Raw genomic sequence first — 17,256 nt, 5'->3', positions numbered from 1 at the left:
ATTTTGCAGTGTGCTGCGGCATTGTCCTTCATGTGCCGCGTAGTACCATTGCGTACAAGTCGTTGTTTCATTGCTGTTGTTTCTGTCGTTCCTGTTTTTGTTGTTTTCGTTGCCGTACTTTTCGCTGTTATTGTCGTTTCCGTCTTTGGTGTTGGCACTGTCGTTGTTCCAGACTTTGTTGTTCTCGTTGCCGGTCTTGGTGCTGTTTTTGTCGTTTCTGTCTTTGGTGTTGTCGCTATCTTTGTTCCTGACTTTGTTGTTTGTCTTGTCGCGCTTCATGTTGCTTTTATTCTTGCTGTTGTCGTTCTCGTTTCTGCTGTGCTTCTTGCTATTGTTGTTGTTCTTGTCGCGCTTCATGTGGTTTTTGTTCTTGCTGTGTTTCTTTTGACTTTTGTTTTTTTTGTTATACTCTATGAGTGTCCCGAGTGGATAATTTGAGTCATTGAGCATTTCGTCTCGAGAGTGGTGCGAATGATCTGATGTTGCAGCGGTGCAGGTGACATCAATCATTTGTGGAGAATTGGATTCCTCATCTTTGCTTTCTTGGTGCTCCTCTTCCGTAGTCAAATTCTTCTCGATTTCATTTGACGCGGTGTCTCTGGATTCTTGGCGCTCCTCTTCTGGAGTCAAAACCTCCATGATTACAATTGACGTGATGTCTGTGGACTTCTGGCGCTCCTCTTCTGGAGTCGAAATCTGCATGATTTCAGTTGACGTGGTGTCTCCGGACTCTTGGTACTCCGCTTCTGGAGTTGAAATCTTCATGATTTCCGTTGATGTTATCTCACTGGACTCCAGGTGCTCCTCTTCTGGAGTCAAAATCTGCATGGTTTCTTCTGGCTTGGTCTCTCTGGACTCCAGGTGCTCCTCGTCTGGAGTCAGAATCTGCATGGTTTCTTTTGGCTTGGTCTCTCTGGACTCCAGGTGCTCCTCTTCTGGAGTCAAAATCTGCATGTTTTCTTTCGGCATCGTCGCTCTGGACTGTTGGGTGGCCCGACTCTGTGCTTCTGTACAGACAAGCTGAGAACTGTCAGTCTCGCTGTGATCCTGTACGTCGAGTGCGATCACCTTGTTACTGTTTTCGCATGCAGTGGGTAGAGGTGCATTGTCTTCTTCTTGTTCATGTGAGCTTGTCAGACTTTCATAGTCTGCTTGTGGTTGCTCAGATACGGCAGGTTGACCTTCATGGTCTTGTGCATGCATGGTGTCAGTGGTGAGATGTACGTTGTCTTCTTCTTGTTCCTGTGAGCTTGGTAGACTGTCATAGTCTGCTTGCGGTTGCTCAGATACTGCGGGTTTACCTGCATGGTCTTGTTCATGCATGGTGTTCGCCAGGGAGTGTTTGCTTGCATCCCTTTTGGAGTCTTTCATTACTCGCACTGTGGAGCCTGTCATCGCTCGCTCTGTGGAGTCTTCCTGTGCTCTCTGTGTGGCGTCGTCTTCGTCTTGGGTATTGCTGTCATCCAATGTATCGACGAGCTGCCATGGCCTCATGGTGTTGGATTCATCTACCATGAGTAGAGTCGTGTTGAGCTTTGCAACGGTGTCGCTGATGCTGTGATCAGCATGTCCAAATAACTCCTCCATGTCTGAGTAGTATTCTTTGATAGCCATTTCATCTTCGTTGGCTTCTTCTACCACGAGTTGATTCGTGTTGAACTTTGCGACCGTGTCGCTGATGCTGTGAGAAGCATATCCGACTGACTCAGCTGTGTCTGAGTAGTATTCTTCGAAAAACAAATCATCTTTTGTTGTTTCGGAATTCTTTTTGTTCTCTTCACTTTGGGTGGTGCAGACTGCTTTTTTCAGGGTGTTGTGCAAGTTGTTTTTAACTGTTGGTGTAAGTTCAGGCGTTTTTCTGTGTTCTGAGGCAAGAAAATTTGTGTTTACCACTTTAAGTGTCTTGTTTTCAATTTTCGGGTATTTCCCTTTTAAGTGGGCGTGGTCGGGATGCTCAGACGTCATGACGTCACGCGTTGGCATGACTTGCGCATGCGCAAATCGGCTTTCGTCCTTCACTGTGCGGTTTCGTTCCCATTGCGCATGCGCGGCTTGCGCATGCGCATGACGATCCGCGACGACGACTTTTTTTGACTGCGCATGCGCGGCTTGCGCATGCGCATAACAATCGGCGCTGCGATCTTTTTCAAACTGCGCATGCGCGGCTTCCGGTTCCGGCGCATGCGCAGACGCGATTTGTAGTTCTTTGCTTACCGGAGACTGCAAAATGTGCTCCAACGCCATTTTTTTGCCGTTTTTTCGCGGATTTCAGCGATTTTACTGTCCCACCAGGACTGCAAAATTCGTAAGTGATCTTCTCTTCCCGATTTGGACAGGGTTTCAGCGTTTTGGCTTTGTGAGAAATTCTTTTTATTTCTTCTTTTTGATCTGTACTTTTCATTCGCGATTTCTTGCTCTTTTGGTGATTTTTTAAGTTTTGCATCACTCAGTCTCTGTGCAGTTTGGCCTCTGAGTATGTCTTGCTGTTCAAATTTCTCACAGTACTCTTCAAATTTGTTTAGTACCGTTTGTAAGCTGTTTCTGTCTTCACCTTTTGAGTATTTAAATCCATTATAAACTTTCCAAGCTTCATTTCCTTCGATGAGAATTGCTATTTTAATTTCGTCTGAGGCTGCTGCTGCATCATATGCTAGGATAGCGAAATCGAACATTTGTTTAAACCTTTCCCAGACACTTCTTACTTTTCCAGTCGTGTCCAGGTGAAGTGGGAATCCAAGGCACATCCTCTCATCAGCAATGTCTTCCCAAGTCGAATGTCCAGCAGGAGATCTCCATGCCATTCTTGGTTGAGATTTCCATGCCATTTTTTGTTTTTTTGTTTTCTGTATCTGCAGCTGAGTTGTCCTGTCATAAGCGTCTGAAATCACTCCTAGGTACCATGTGTTGTTACTCGTGTCTTAATAAAGCTCGTAGTCTCAAGTGTGGAGAAGATGCTTTATTGTGAGTTCGTTCAGTTTCCAGAGCTCGACCTAGAACTACCTTCCAGTGCTAACTACCAGCTTTGCTTGCTGTGTGTCCTGCTTACCAGCCCGCCTGCTGTGAAGAGTGTCTTCTGTATATGTGTTGCTCCAAGTTCTGCCCTCAGTGAAGTGTGTCCTCACTTCCTGTCCTGATCTATTTATATGGCTCTCCCGTGCTCCCTCTAGTGGTTGCTCAGTTGTGTTGCATCTGGTTAACTTGTGATCACCACAATGGGAACACCACCAACTTCAAGTTTCCCTCCAGGCCCCACACCATCCTGATTAGGAACTGCACCGCCGTTTCCTCACTGTTATTGGGTCAAAATCCTGGAACGCCGTCCCCAACAGCACTATTTGTGTACAAATCCCCACATGGACTGTGTGGATCACCATTATCTTCCCAATGGTAATTAAAGGTGAACAATAAATATTGTCCTCACCAATGACGCCCACTTCCCAAGAACAATTTTTAAAAAATATTTTGCTTTCAACCTTTCAATATTAAAATATCAATATTTAGAGATCAGGTTCAAACTAATGAATAAGACTTCGCAGTAAATATAAAGTTGTAGGAAACTATAGCTTTTAGATATATCAACATTATATTGAAAGTTTGAGAATAAAAATGGCACTTTACATATTTACACATCTTTGACACTCAAAGGTGAAGTGACTTTATTTTCTAACTAAGTGATGTTTTCTTCTTAGGTAGTTCTTTGGGGATCAAGGATAACGTGCGTCCAATCCAGTTTGATGGATTTTGAGATGCCTGATAAGACAAATGCCCGATCTGCAGACGTTGCCAGATGTGGGGAGGATGGTTCTTGAATTTAAGCATGCATTGTGGCTACTCAAACTTCCATTTGTATTCCAACTACTAAGGCAAGATTGCAAACTGCCTTTTTCTTCACATGCATTAGATTGTAATATCAAGGAGAGAGATATTACTTTCAGTACAATTTTTGGTAATAAATCATTTAAACAATAAGAGCCAAGCACTGTTTGTACCCTTCATTGCCATATTGAGTGGTTATGTTTCTTCGTTGCTGAGCATATCATGAAAGGTGATTCGAAGGTGATCCTTGTCAATTTTGGAGTGTGGGTAGTCAGAGAGGAAAGGTGTTGGCATCAGTCCACTCTGAGGGCCTTTACCCCTGAAACTGTTGGGGCACCACCAGGTTTCACAGGGTAGGCTCCCCACATTGGGATAATCATCCCTCCCGCTGTGTTTCTGGCAAAATACCAAAAGGTGGGAAGTGACCATTAATTTCACACTTTAGGGGACAAGTGCTCCTGAGGGGTACAAAATCTGCAAGCTTTTTCAACACTGGTCAAATGTCATGCCGGCAGGAAGATATCGAGCATGCTTTCTGGCACCTTCTTTTGCTCTTTTGCCAATATTTCATCCTCCCAGTCTGTCACCATGGGGCTGATAAGTACTGACCTGTGTTATGGTCTGCACTGAATGATGCACTATCAATTACGATGAGACGAGAGTAGAGTGTAATCGAGGCTTTATTAAGCAGAGATGCGTAGCCTCCTGCAGCTGCTGCCGAAATGGCTGCAGCTCGGTGAGCACACACATTTATACTCCGCCTACTGGGCGGGGCCAGCAGGCAGGGATCTACCCCTGTACCTGTAGTACAGGAGCCTTACCGTATTACCTCTCGTATGTGATATCTACAACAGTGGTGACTACCACACTGAGTACCCACCCAGCTCAACTGACAAATCAAGTTTTGCAATTGCTCCGTCTCTTTCGCTATATACATCACCTTTCTCTGATTACCTAGCATGATTAACCAGAACAGGAATAACTCTCACTAGGGTGGGACTGGAAGGATATGGACTCCGTAAGTGCAGACGGTTTTAGTTTAGGCAAGTACCATGATCGGCGCAGGCTTGTAGGGCCAAAGGGCCTGTTCCTGTGCTGTATTGTTCTTTCTTCTTTGTAAATAGGATTGTTGTTACAATGCAGAGTGCCCATTTTCCATGTTATTTTAAAGAATAATGAAGTGTTCATTTTACTTTTATACTTTTACATATCTCATTGAAAAATACCACGTTCTGAAAATATAACCTGGGCCAGTTTACTTTCTGTGGTTTACTCTCTGCAGTTACAACCTCTTTAGCTCTTGGTGACCCATATTTTGTTGACTCATATCTGGTGCACTAGAATAAATTCCAAACTCTCCAATATCTAATTATCTTTTTTTTTGCTAGTTCAGTTATTGTTATTAGCTTATATTCAAGTTTAGTGGCAGCCACCAAAACATCAAGTTCATGAGAACGTCTGCTTCTAGTTCTGAACATTCTATGACCTTTATTTCATTGTCTAATCTATTCAAGCTATGGCCTCTATTTGTACTTTTCTATCTGTCAGGACTATGACTGAGAGATCTATCTCTTGCATTATTAGTCTTACAACACCAGGTTAAAGTCCAACAGGTTAGTTTTGAAGCACTAGCTTTCTGAGCACAGCTCCTTCCTCAGGTGAATGAAGAGGTGGGTTCCAGAAACATTCATATAGACAAAGTCAAAGATGCCAGACGATACTTTGAATGCAAGTCTTTGCAGGTAATTAAGTCTTTACAGGTCCAGACAGAGCGGCTGGAGAGAGGGATAATCACAGGTTAAAGAGGAACGAATTGTCTCAAGCCAGGACAGTTGGTAGGATCTTGCAAGCCCAGGCCAGAGGGTGGGGGTGAATAACTTTAACCCTGGTGTTGGAAGACATCTTACTGTGCTCACCCCAGTCCAACACTGGCATCTCCATATCTTGCAATATTGTTAGCTTTTTCTGGTACTTCTTTGTTTAAAAAAAATATAATTTGGAATACCCAATTCTTTTTTGTCAATTAAGGGGCAATTTAGCGTGGCCAATCCACCTACCCTGCACATCTTTGGGTTATGGGGGTGAGACCCATGCAGACACGGGGGGAATGTACAAACTCCACACGGTCAGTGGCCTAGGGCCGGGATGGAACCCGGATCCTCGGCGCCATGAGGCAGCAGTGCTAACCACTGCCCCAGCGTGCCGCCCTTACACCTTTGTTGCTGGTGCATGGGCCACTTCGAGATCCATTAAAGTACTTGCACTGCACTTTCTTACTCTTGACTCTTTCCCCCCATCCTGCCAGACCACTGATCTCTTTTAGAATCCATAGAATCCCTACAGTACAGAAGGAGGCCATTTGGCCCATCAAGTCTGCACTGATCCTCCTGAAGAGCACATTACCTCAGTTCACTCCCCCGCCCTATCCCCGTAACCCCACCCACCCTGCACATCTTTGGACTGTGGGAGGAAACCAGAGCATCTGAAGGATACCCATGCAGACATGGGGACAGCGTGCAAACTCCACACAGACAGTCACTCAAGGCCAGGGTCCCTGGTGCTATGAGGCAGCAGTGCTCACCACATTTCTTGGCCATCATCCTGGTGATTTAACTGACATTTGAACTGGCCAATGAACTTTCTAAACGACATGCAATTGTTGCATTCCTCCATTCACTGCCTACATGATAGCACACATCATTCATATTGCCACTATCTAGCCCTTGATCTGCCCTATTTAGTTTCTGAGGATCTTCATCAGAAAACACATGCGAATTTGAGGTACAAGGTGCTTCGGTTACTTATATCAGGGGCTGGGCTAGCACAGTGAGCTAAACAGCTGGCTTGTAATGCAGAACAAGGCCAGCAGCATGGGTTCCATTCTCGTAACGGCCTCCCCGAACAGGCGCCGGAATGTGGCGACTAGGGGTTTTTCACAGCAACTTCATTGAAGCCTACTTGTGACAATAAGCGATTATTATTATCAACTGTTCCGAGTACGATATTTTATATTTAATTTTGGTTCATGTTGGGCATGAGCCTTTCAAGTTCGATTGCCATACTTGCTAAGTACTGTTTTGCCGTCATAACCTATAACCTTACCAGGGCCTTTTCATTCCCCTTCACCCTCTCTTTTATAATACACAAAATATCCTGAATTAAACCTGGTCTTATGAGATGCATCAGAACTCTCCGAACATACTGCTGCATTTCAGCAATGCATTTAAATATGCAGAAAAAATGTAACTAATTGTAGTTCCTTCTAAAGCAGGCAAACTATCACATAGCACAAAAGGCAATTTTGGATTTTACTCATTGACTAATTGATAGGAATTATATCCATTCATTTGGAGTGAATTCTTCGCATCAACCACCCTTGCACCACTTTGTTGCTCACTGCATGATTTCTTTCAGAGTCCATTGCTGAAAGAATTTCAGCTGTGTTATTCATAGCCAAGGTGTGACTATTTTCACAGGTGTCTCTAAACTCATCATTGCAAATTTCCCTCTATTATCGGTCAGAAACTTTGTTGAAGCCCATGTTATGTCCCAATCCATTTCTCCATGATTTTGTCAATAATAACCTTTCTGTCCTTACGAAGTATTATTGTAGACAGACAAATCTGATTGCCTGGTTTTTAAAATGTAGAATGAATATATTTTTGTCTTCATCCCAAACCTTTGGGAAACTACCTTATTAAAGTCACATGACAATGGAAGGCTTACAATAGGGTCTGGAAGAGTCCTCTGATACTTTGTATCAATTTCTTGCTCCTCAATATTCTCTTCTATTAGCTTGTATCACAGTCGTATCCTTTAGCAGGATGTTTAACCATTGACAAGTAGGATAAGCAACTTGTCCATGTAACTTTAAGATCATTTGCTTTTTGGCTCTTTGATTCTTCTCATCTGATGCCATTAATACTATTCCAACACTCTGATGAGAAAAATCAGTTTTTGCTAAGGGGGATACAATAATATCCCGATCAGGTAAACTACAGATCAACTGACTTTCCAAAAATAATGACCTTGTCATGCTCCATGCTAAGAATCATTTGTGCCTTTCTCATAGAAGGTTTATTCAATAGCATAGATATGTCATTAGATGCTTTGTCAGTACTTATAGAAGTACTACACGCTTTAGGTTTGGTGCTACCAACATCGTGAGGTCTGTAAAATTACTTACTCCAGCTATTTTGCATACGATTAAAACTCTCTTTCATGGTGTTGGCATCACCAAACCTGAAGCATATGATAATTTTATATTTGTTAACCTGTGTTGATCTTCGGGCAGCACGGTAGCACAAGTGACTAGCACTGTGGCTTCACACTGCCAAGGTCCCAGGTTCGATTCCCCGCTGGGTCACTGTCTGTGCGGAGTCTGCACGTTCTCCCCGTGTCTGCGTGGGTTTCCTCCGGGTGCTCCGGTTTCCTTCCACAGCTGACAATGATTGAGTTCTCTATTCTTTGTGACACAGTGGATTGTCTCATTTGTTCCACGAAGGATGAAGGAAATGATTGCTACCCCAGGAATCTTTTCAAGGCAGCAAACATCTGATCCAACAGGGTCTCTCTGTCCCTCTCTGAGAACAGAGTGCCAGTTTAGAAAAAGCAGCAAATTCATATGAAACACCTTAGCACAATTCAGTAATTTAAACATTAGTACTGACCCAGGGATCAAAAATTGAATTTTGTCAATCTTTTATCCAACCTGTTACAATCCATGATATATTGGTCTATGGAATGCCCATCTGTTTTTTTAAAAATCTATCAAAGTCAGACCATTCATTTAACAGATCACTTTCTCATAAATTCTCAACCATGAACTCTAACAGAATGTCCAAACCTTCATCACTATCAAAACGACAGGCACCCAGCTCAGAAGATGCTTTTACTTCTATCTTTTCTTCTTACAGGAAATGACAAAGCCAAGGCTATACCTTGTTTTCTCTTTGGCAAGGACATAAAAGGACACATACACTTCGTATTTTCACTCGTCATATGGTTCAGGATTGAAAAACATCAGTGGGTCAGCATACTTTGATAGTTTACACTTGCTAACTACCATTTTCCACAATAACTACTGAGATTTTGTTTTCATTTCCAACCTTCATCTTTAGGCAACTATTCTCTGCAACCATTGCACCTCCTCTTTCACTGCCAACTCAGCAAATACATCAAGCTGATATCCCGAGTGGACAATATATTTTTCAAACTGCCTAAACGTTTCATTAGCAGCGTGTTTGATCATAGAATTTACAGTGCAGAAGGAGGCCATTCGGCCCATCAAGTCTGCACCGACTCTTGGAAAGAGCACCCTACCCAAGGTCAACACCTCCAACCTAACCCCATAACCCAGTAACCCCACCCAACACGAAGGGCAATTTTGGACACTAAGGGCAATTTAGCGTGGCCAATCCACCTAACCTGCACATCTTTGGACTGTGGGAGGAAACCGGAGCACCCGGAGGAAACCCACGCACTCACAGAGAGAACATGCAGACTCCGCACAGACAGTGACCTAAGCCGGGAATCGAACCTGGGACCCTGAAGCCGTGAAGCAATTGTGCTAACCACAATGCTACCGTGCTTCCCTGGAAGCAATATTAATTTTTTCAGAACTATCTAATTCCATAATTGTCTGTGACAGACATTTTTTGCCTTATTTCACTAATTGAAGGAGTAGACGGTACACAACTCAGTGGGAGAAGAATAGAACTGGAGACAATCTTTACAACCTTTATATTCATTTGTCAAATTACACATTACAAGTCCTAATCCACCTTCAATTCCAATAGCCACAGTTTCAATCTATGGGTGGAATTTGACATCCCTGTTTGCAGCCATAAAATGCAGTGACCCATTCAACGGCCCATTAAAAGGGACTGAAAGATCCCAATGGTGGAAAAAGTGGAAAATTACCCTCATTGTCTATTTATAGGGTTGCAATGAATCCCCAGTTAATGCCTAGTGCCTGCATGTAACTAAACACAATCAATATACAATTAGCATCCATCTCCAAGAATTTCCAAACCAATTTGCTGTTTTTAAAATTAATATGGGGGATGATCTACCTCTGCTTTGCAACTGTGTGAATAGAAATAGATTTCTTTCGTTCGACTTTGAGATGCTGACAGCAAACATGAATTTATGATTATCACAAAAATAATTCAAGGGAGGCTAGAAAAGAACATTTACACAGAGGGTGGTTTGAATGTGGAATTTCCTGCCACAAACTGCTCCTGATACAGATATATTTGCATGAAAAGGTGATTAAAGGATATGGGCCACCAACAAAAAGAATGGGATTAGACCAGATGGTTTATGTAGAAAAAACACAAGTGCAGAATTACTGAACTAAATAGATTCTTTCTCCACTGTGATGTTGTATCATTCTATGACTACTTTCATACTATCAATAGGAATAATGTCAACGTGTCAAGCGGCGCACCCCCCCCCCCCCCCCCCCCCCCCCCAGCCCCCCGCCCGCGAAATAATCCCCTTACGGAATATTAAAACTTTGCTGTCGTGACTTCAAGTAGGCAAGGTTTACAATGGGTTGGGCCAGGCCTGAAGCAGTCGAGGGGATCCCTCTGGGGACACAGAGGGAAGGATAGTCACCAGGGGAGGTAGAGGGAATTTCTCAGGCACTGCCCCATGGTACAGATTGGCATTTCCAGATTGGCACAGGCAGGTTGGCAACCTGGCAGTGACAGCCTGTTCCAGGATGCAGTGCCAGAGGTGGACCCTAGTGGGAGACCCATGGGTGCAGGGAGTGCTTTGATGTTTGGTTGGCAGAGGGGCGGGCGGGATTGGGATAGGCGGGGATTGAGTAAGTTTGCTGGCGATGAATGTTGGGGGAGGGGTGCAGGGAATGGATGTCTGGGCGGTGGTAGGTTGTGGGAATGAATATCAGAGAGGAGGAGGTCAATTCCCTCGGGAAAGGCGAATGTGTGGAGAATCGGTTCCGATGGCAAAACCACGGCAGCCGCCAATTTGAGACCAAATCGCAATGCTCCAGCACCTCAATGGTGGTGTCAATGCGTTCCAGAACGCACATACAGTAAACACCGCTTGCATTTCATCAGGGGGGCCCAATCTGGTATTCTTCAGGGCCTCCGTGATTCTCTGTCTCCGATGGGCCAAGTTCCCGACGGGGAGATTCACTTGTGCTTTTAAAAATGGTGAAACCGTCGTGGAGGCTATTGAGGGAGAGGGAGGGGGTACGGAAAGCGTTCAACATCGCCATAGTTTGCTGACAGTTGTGCCGCTGTCCGGGGGACTTCTGCCAGGGCTGGGGAGAGTAGCTGGAGGGTGGCCAGGAGGCGGGCTGTGGGCTCGGCATGGACAGGCACGGAACACCATTGCTGCAGCCGGCAAGGCAGCCTTGCAGCTGTGCATGCCGCTAATAGCCCACTTTGAACTTAGTGCCACGGGTTGTATAGGTGTCCCCACCGTCCCCCCCCCCCCCCCCCCCCCCCCAGGTCACCCCCCTGGATGTCCTCTGGCCCCTGCCGACCCATCACTGAATGGGCACGCTCCAGCATAACCAGTGCCATCTTTTTGGCTGGGATGAGTGTGTGTGTGGGAGTGTAATTTGTATATGCGGCTGCAGCTTGTCAGCCTCTCGAGTGTCAATCACAGACCCGGCGAATCTTGCACCATTTTTCATTGGAATCTATTGTGTCCCACATGGCACCAGTGCTTGCCCCTCCATAGTGACGGAATCGGTCCAGGTGTGACGCCAGTTTTTCTGGCGTGAAAGTCCACAAATTCTGTGTTGGCATCAACACTTAGTCTCAGAAACGGAGAATCCCGCCCCTGGTCTAAGGAACAGGGAAGGTCCATGCCAGGTTTCTGTGAGCATCTGAATCTTTACCAAATCCTGGTAAGATTCCCCCCCCCCCCCCCCCCAGATTTCTAGTGTAGTCTGCAATATTTTTTACATCGGCCTGGAATTATTATGGCAGGGCATCAATTAGAATTGTTTGCATTCAAAATTGACATTGTGTCCATTACATATGCTTTGTTTCAGGGTGTCTTGGCTAAATTCGAATGCACATGACCACAGCATGAATCTTACTCCTAGGGGCATAGATTCACAGAGTTTATCAGAATAGAAGGAGGCCCTTCGGCCCACCATGACTGTGATGACCATCAAGCATCTATCTATTCTAATCCCATTTTCCAGCACTTGGTCCATAGCCTTGTGTGATATGGCGCTTCATGTGCTCATCTACTTGAAATTTAATTCCAATGTTCCTGTTCCTTTCATGATTCTTCAGTGGTGGCTGCTGCCTAAATGACAACTACCACCAAAATATAAGTTTCATGTGGAAAGTTTGTTTCTGCACAGCCAGGAGTGCTTCTCCTTGACTCCATGGTATTCATGACTGGCTCTTCCCATGCACCCTACCAGTGCAAAATCTGACATCCAAATGATCCTGAGGCTTAGCCTTGGATGCTGCTGTCAAGACAAGTAGCACAAAATGTACCTTTAAAAAATGTATTTGATCAGCCCGTGGAGGCTGCTGCCCAGATTGAGGCCTGAGCCTAAGTTTGGCTTTTCCTCGGGCCACCTGCATTGATTGCACATGCGACTGCATCATTCCCAGAAGGGACAAACTATAAACGCTGGGAAATGAGAATACTGTTTCCAACTGTTGTTTTACTTCTGGGTTATATTCCCACCTGAAACTGGGCTAGATTGGAGAAGTTGGAACTGTTCTCCTCAGAGGTTAATAGGAGTTTTGATAGCGATATTCAAAACCATGAGGGGGCTGGACAGAGTAGATAAGGAAAAACTGCTCACGCTCATGAAAGGATCAAGAACGAGTGGGCGCAGAGTTAAAGAGATTTGCAAGAGAAGCAAAATATTTTCACACAATGTGTGGTTTGAGTCTGGATGCACTGCCTGGAATTGTGGTGGAGGCAGGTTCAATTGAGGCATTCAAGAGGGCATTAGGTGATTACTTGAATAGAAACAAATGCAGGGGTACAAGCAAAGACAGAGGAATAGCACTAAGCCATGATGTTCGTTTGAAGAGTCAGTGCAGATATGGTAGGCTAAATGGCCTCCTTCTGCGACATAACAATTCTGTGATTCTGTGGGTAGTGATTGATTTTCTACCCATATTTATCGAAATGTAGGTTTCAGATTTTACTTTTTTAAAAATCTTTATTATTGTCACAAGTAGGCTCACATTAACACTGTAATGAAGTTACTGTGAAAATCCCCTAGTCGCCACATTCCAGCGCCTGTTCAGGTACACAGAGGGAGAATTCAGAATGTGAAAATTACCTAATAGCACGTCTTTCGGGACTTGTGGGAGGAAACCGGAGCACCCGGAGGAAACCTACTCAGACACGTGCAGACTCCACACATACAGTGACCCAAGCCAGGAATTGAACCTGGGACCCTGGAGCTGTGAAGCAACAGTGCTAACCAATCTGCTACCATGCCACCCATAATATAGATAAATAGAAAGCTTTATTTGACTGATGTTCTTTGGATTGTAATCAAACAATTTTCATCCCCAAAATAGGGGTTAATTCCCTAAACTCAATACAATTTGCCAGGTGATTTAATCAGACCTCTTTTATGCATTCTTCTGATGATATGGAAACTCTTGATTTATTATTCATATTGTTCTTTCTCTTTCACTGACAATTCAGCAAATAAACCAAGCAGATATCCCGATTGGACAAGACTTTTTCAAACCGCCAAAATGTTTCATTCACGGTGTGTTTTTCAGAACGATCTTATTCCATAGCTGTGTATGACAGCCATGTTTGTGTCTTGTCTCACCAATTGAAGGAGTAACTAAACACACAATAATTCTCAAATAGCCTCCTGAATTATTATCTTCCAGCGGATGCAGCCTACAGCATGTTGTAATATTGTCCAAATAATATACACTGAGATACCGCAACCCTTACAGGTTTAGAGGATGAAAATGCCTTCGGCTGGAACTTAACAATGAGCTTGCTTCACAACATTGTTGTTTTAAAGTTAAAAGTTAAATTTAAAAATTACTGTCTGGAAACATGAAAAGGTTATTCATCAAAATGTCTTGAGATCAAGGAACAGTTATTGAGACCTGGAGCCTAGCTGAATTCAGTTCCCTTTTTACGATTTTGATTTATCAGCCTTCAGTAGACTGTAGATTGCTATTCAAAAACTCAGCAATTGTATGTTTTACTGTTTTATCTATAGCATATCTAATCAGTTTTGTTTCATAATGTGCAAAAATGATTAAACATTGAAAATGAGAGAAGTAAATCAATAGCAGACTGTACACATACAATACCATAGTAACCACAGTTCCATCAATCAAATATTTGGGCATTATCACTTGAGTGCATCTAGACTCACCAAACCTTCAAATCTCACATCAGCTATTGATGGATGTGTCATTAAAATGTAACATAATAAGAGAAACCAAAAGAGCTAACAGCTTCTCATGTAAAAACTCTCTGCAGCGCAGTGATATTGAACATGGTTGCCTGAAAGCTTATTCAGAATTCAATTAAGTCCTGTCTGTGATTCAAGAGTAAAAGTTGCATTTCATACCTTTAGTAAGGTCAGAGAAGGGGGCAAAAGAGGGGGAGGTGTGGCGCTGCTAGTCAAGGACAGTATTACGGTGGTAGAAAGGATGCAAGATGGGGACTCTTCTTCCGAGGTAGTATGGGCTGAGGTTAGAAACAGGAAAGGAGAGGTCACCCTGTTGGGAGTTTTCTATAGGCCACCTAATAGTTCTAGAGATGTAGAGGAAAGGATGGCGAAGATGATTCTGGAAAAGAGCGAAAGTAACAGGGTAGTTGTTATGGGAGACTTTAACTTTCCTAATATTGACTGGAAAAGATATAGTTCGAGTACATTGGATGGGTCGTTCTTTGTACAATGTGTGCAGGAGGGTTTTCTGACACAATATGTTGACAGGCCAACAAGAGGTGAGGCCACTTTGGATTTGGTTTTGGGTAATGAACCAGGCCAGGTGTTAGATCTGGAGGTAGGTGAACACTTTGGAGACAGTGACCACAATTCGGTGACCTTTACGTTAGTGATGGAAAGGGATAAGTATACCCCGCAGAGCAAGAGTTATAGCTGGGGGAAGGGCAATTATGATGCCATTAGACATGACTTAGGATGTGTTGGTTGGAGAAGTAGGCTGCAAGGGTTGGGCACACTGGATATGTGGAGCTTGTTCAAGGAACAGCTATTGCATGTTCTTGATAAGTACGTACCAGTCAGGCAGGGAGGAAGGGGTCGAGCGAGGGAACCGTGGTTTACCAAAGAAGTGGAATCTCTTGTTAAGAGGAAGAAGGAGGCCTATGTGAAGATGAGGCGTGAAGTTTCAGTTGGGGCGCTTGATAGTTACAAGGAAGCGAGGAAGGATCTAAAGAGAGAGCTGAGACGAGCAAGGAGGGGACATGAGAAGTCTTTGGCAGGTAGGATCAAGGAAAACCCAAAAGCTTTCTATAGGTATGTCAGGAATAAAAGAATGACTAGGGTAAGAGTAGGGCCAGTCAAGGACAGTGGTGGGAAGTTGTGTGTGGAGGCTGAGGAGATAAGCGAGATACTAAATGAATACTTTTCGTCAGTATTCACTCAAGAAAAAGATAATATTGTGGAGGAGAATGCTGAGACCCAGGCTATTAGAATAGATGGCATTGAGGTGCGTAGGGAAGAAGTGTTGGCAATTCTGGACAAGGTGAAAATAGATAAGTCCCCGGGGCCGGATGGGATTTATCCTAGGATTCTCTGGGAAGCCAGGGAAGAGATTGCTGAGCCTTTGGCTTTGATTTTTAGGTCATCATTGGCTACAGGAATAGTGCCAGAGGACTGGAGGATAGCAAATGTGGTCCCTTTGTTCAAGAAGGGGAGTAGAGATAACCCCGGTAACTATAGGCCGGTGAGCCTAACGTCTGTGGTGGGTAAAGTCTTGGAGAGGATTATAAAAGATACGATTTATAATCATCTAGATAGGAATAATATGATTAGGGATAGTCAGCATGGTTTTGTGAAGGGTAGGTCATGCCTCACAAACCTTATCGAGTTCTTTGAGAAGGTGACTGAACAGGTAGACGAGGGTAGAGCAGTTGATGTGGTGTATATGGATTTCAGTAAAGCGTTTGATAAGGTTCCCCACGGTCGGCTATTGCAGAAAATACGGAGGCTGGGGATTGAGGGTGATTTAGAGATGTGGATCAGAAATTGGCTAGTTGAAAGAAGACAGAGAGTGGTAGTTGATGGGAAATGTTCAGAATGGAGTTCAGTTACGAGTGGCGTACCACAAGGATCTGTTCTGGGGCCGTTGCTGTTTGTCATTTTTATAAATGACCTAGAGGAGGGCGCAGAAGGATGGGTGAGTAAATTTGCAGACGACACAAAAGTCGGTGGAGTTGTAGACAGTGCGGAAGGATGTTGCAGGTTACAGAGGGACATAGATAAGCTGCAGAGCTGGGCTGAGAGGTGGCAAATGGAGTTTAATGTGGAGAAGTGTGAGGTGATTCACTTTGGAAAGAATAACAGGAATGCGGAATATTTGGCTAATGGTAAAATTCTTGGTAGTGTGGATGAGCAGAGGGATCTCGGTGTCCATGTACATAGATCCCTGAAAGTTGCCACCCAGGTTGATAGGGTTGTGAAGAAGGCCTATGGTGTGTTGGCCTTTATTGGTAGAGGGATTGAGTTCCGGAGCCATGAGGTCATGATGCAGCTGTACCAAACTCTGGTACGGCCGCATTTGGAGTATTGCGTACAGTTCTGGTCGCCTCATTATAGGAAGGACGTGGAAGCTTTGGAACGGGTGCAGAGGAGATTTACCAGGATGTTGCCTGGTATGGAGGGAAAATCTTATGAGGAAAGGCTGATGGACTTGAGGTTGTTTTCGTTAGAGAGAAGAAGGTTAAGAGGTGACTTAATAGAGGCATACAAAATGATCAGAGGGTTAGATAGGGTGGACAGCGAGAGCCTTCTCCCGCGGATGGAGGTGGCTAGCACGAGGGGACATAGCCTTAAATTGAGGGGTAATAGATATAGGACAGAGGTCAGAGGTGGGTTTTTTACGCAAAGAGTGGTGAGGCCGTGGAATGCCCTACCTGCAACAGTAGTGAACTCGCCAACATTGAGGGCATTTAAAAATTTATTGGATAAGCATATGGATGATAAGGGGATAGTGTAGGTTAGATGGCCTTTAGTTTTTTTTTTCCATGTCGGTGCAACATCGAGGGCCGAAGGGCCTGTACTGCGCTGTATCGTTCTATGTTCTATGTTCTATGTTCTATACCAATCGTCTACGATGTTTTAATTTCAGAGCTCAAATTTGGTCATATTGTCAACAGTACTTTGATCATTTGTAGTTATTGAGGTGTTGTGCAATAGGTTCTTACTGCGATTGAATGTCAAATCTCAGCTTTTGTTCACAACTGTTTCCA

The sequence above is a fragment of the Scyliorhinus canicula genome, chromosome 10, assembly GCF_902713615.1.
Source record: "Scyliorhinus canicula chromosome 10, sScyCan1.1, whole genome shotgun sequence".
Taxonomy (NCBI): domain Eukaryota; kingdom Metazoa; phylum Chordata; class Chondrichthyes; order Carcharhiniformes; family Scyliorhinidae; genus Scyliorhinus; species Scyliorhinus canicula.
The sequence above is the reverse complement of the archived record's forward strand: the minus strand, read 5'-3'. Positions refer to the sequence as shown.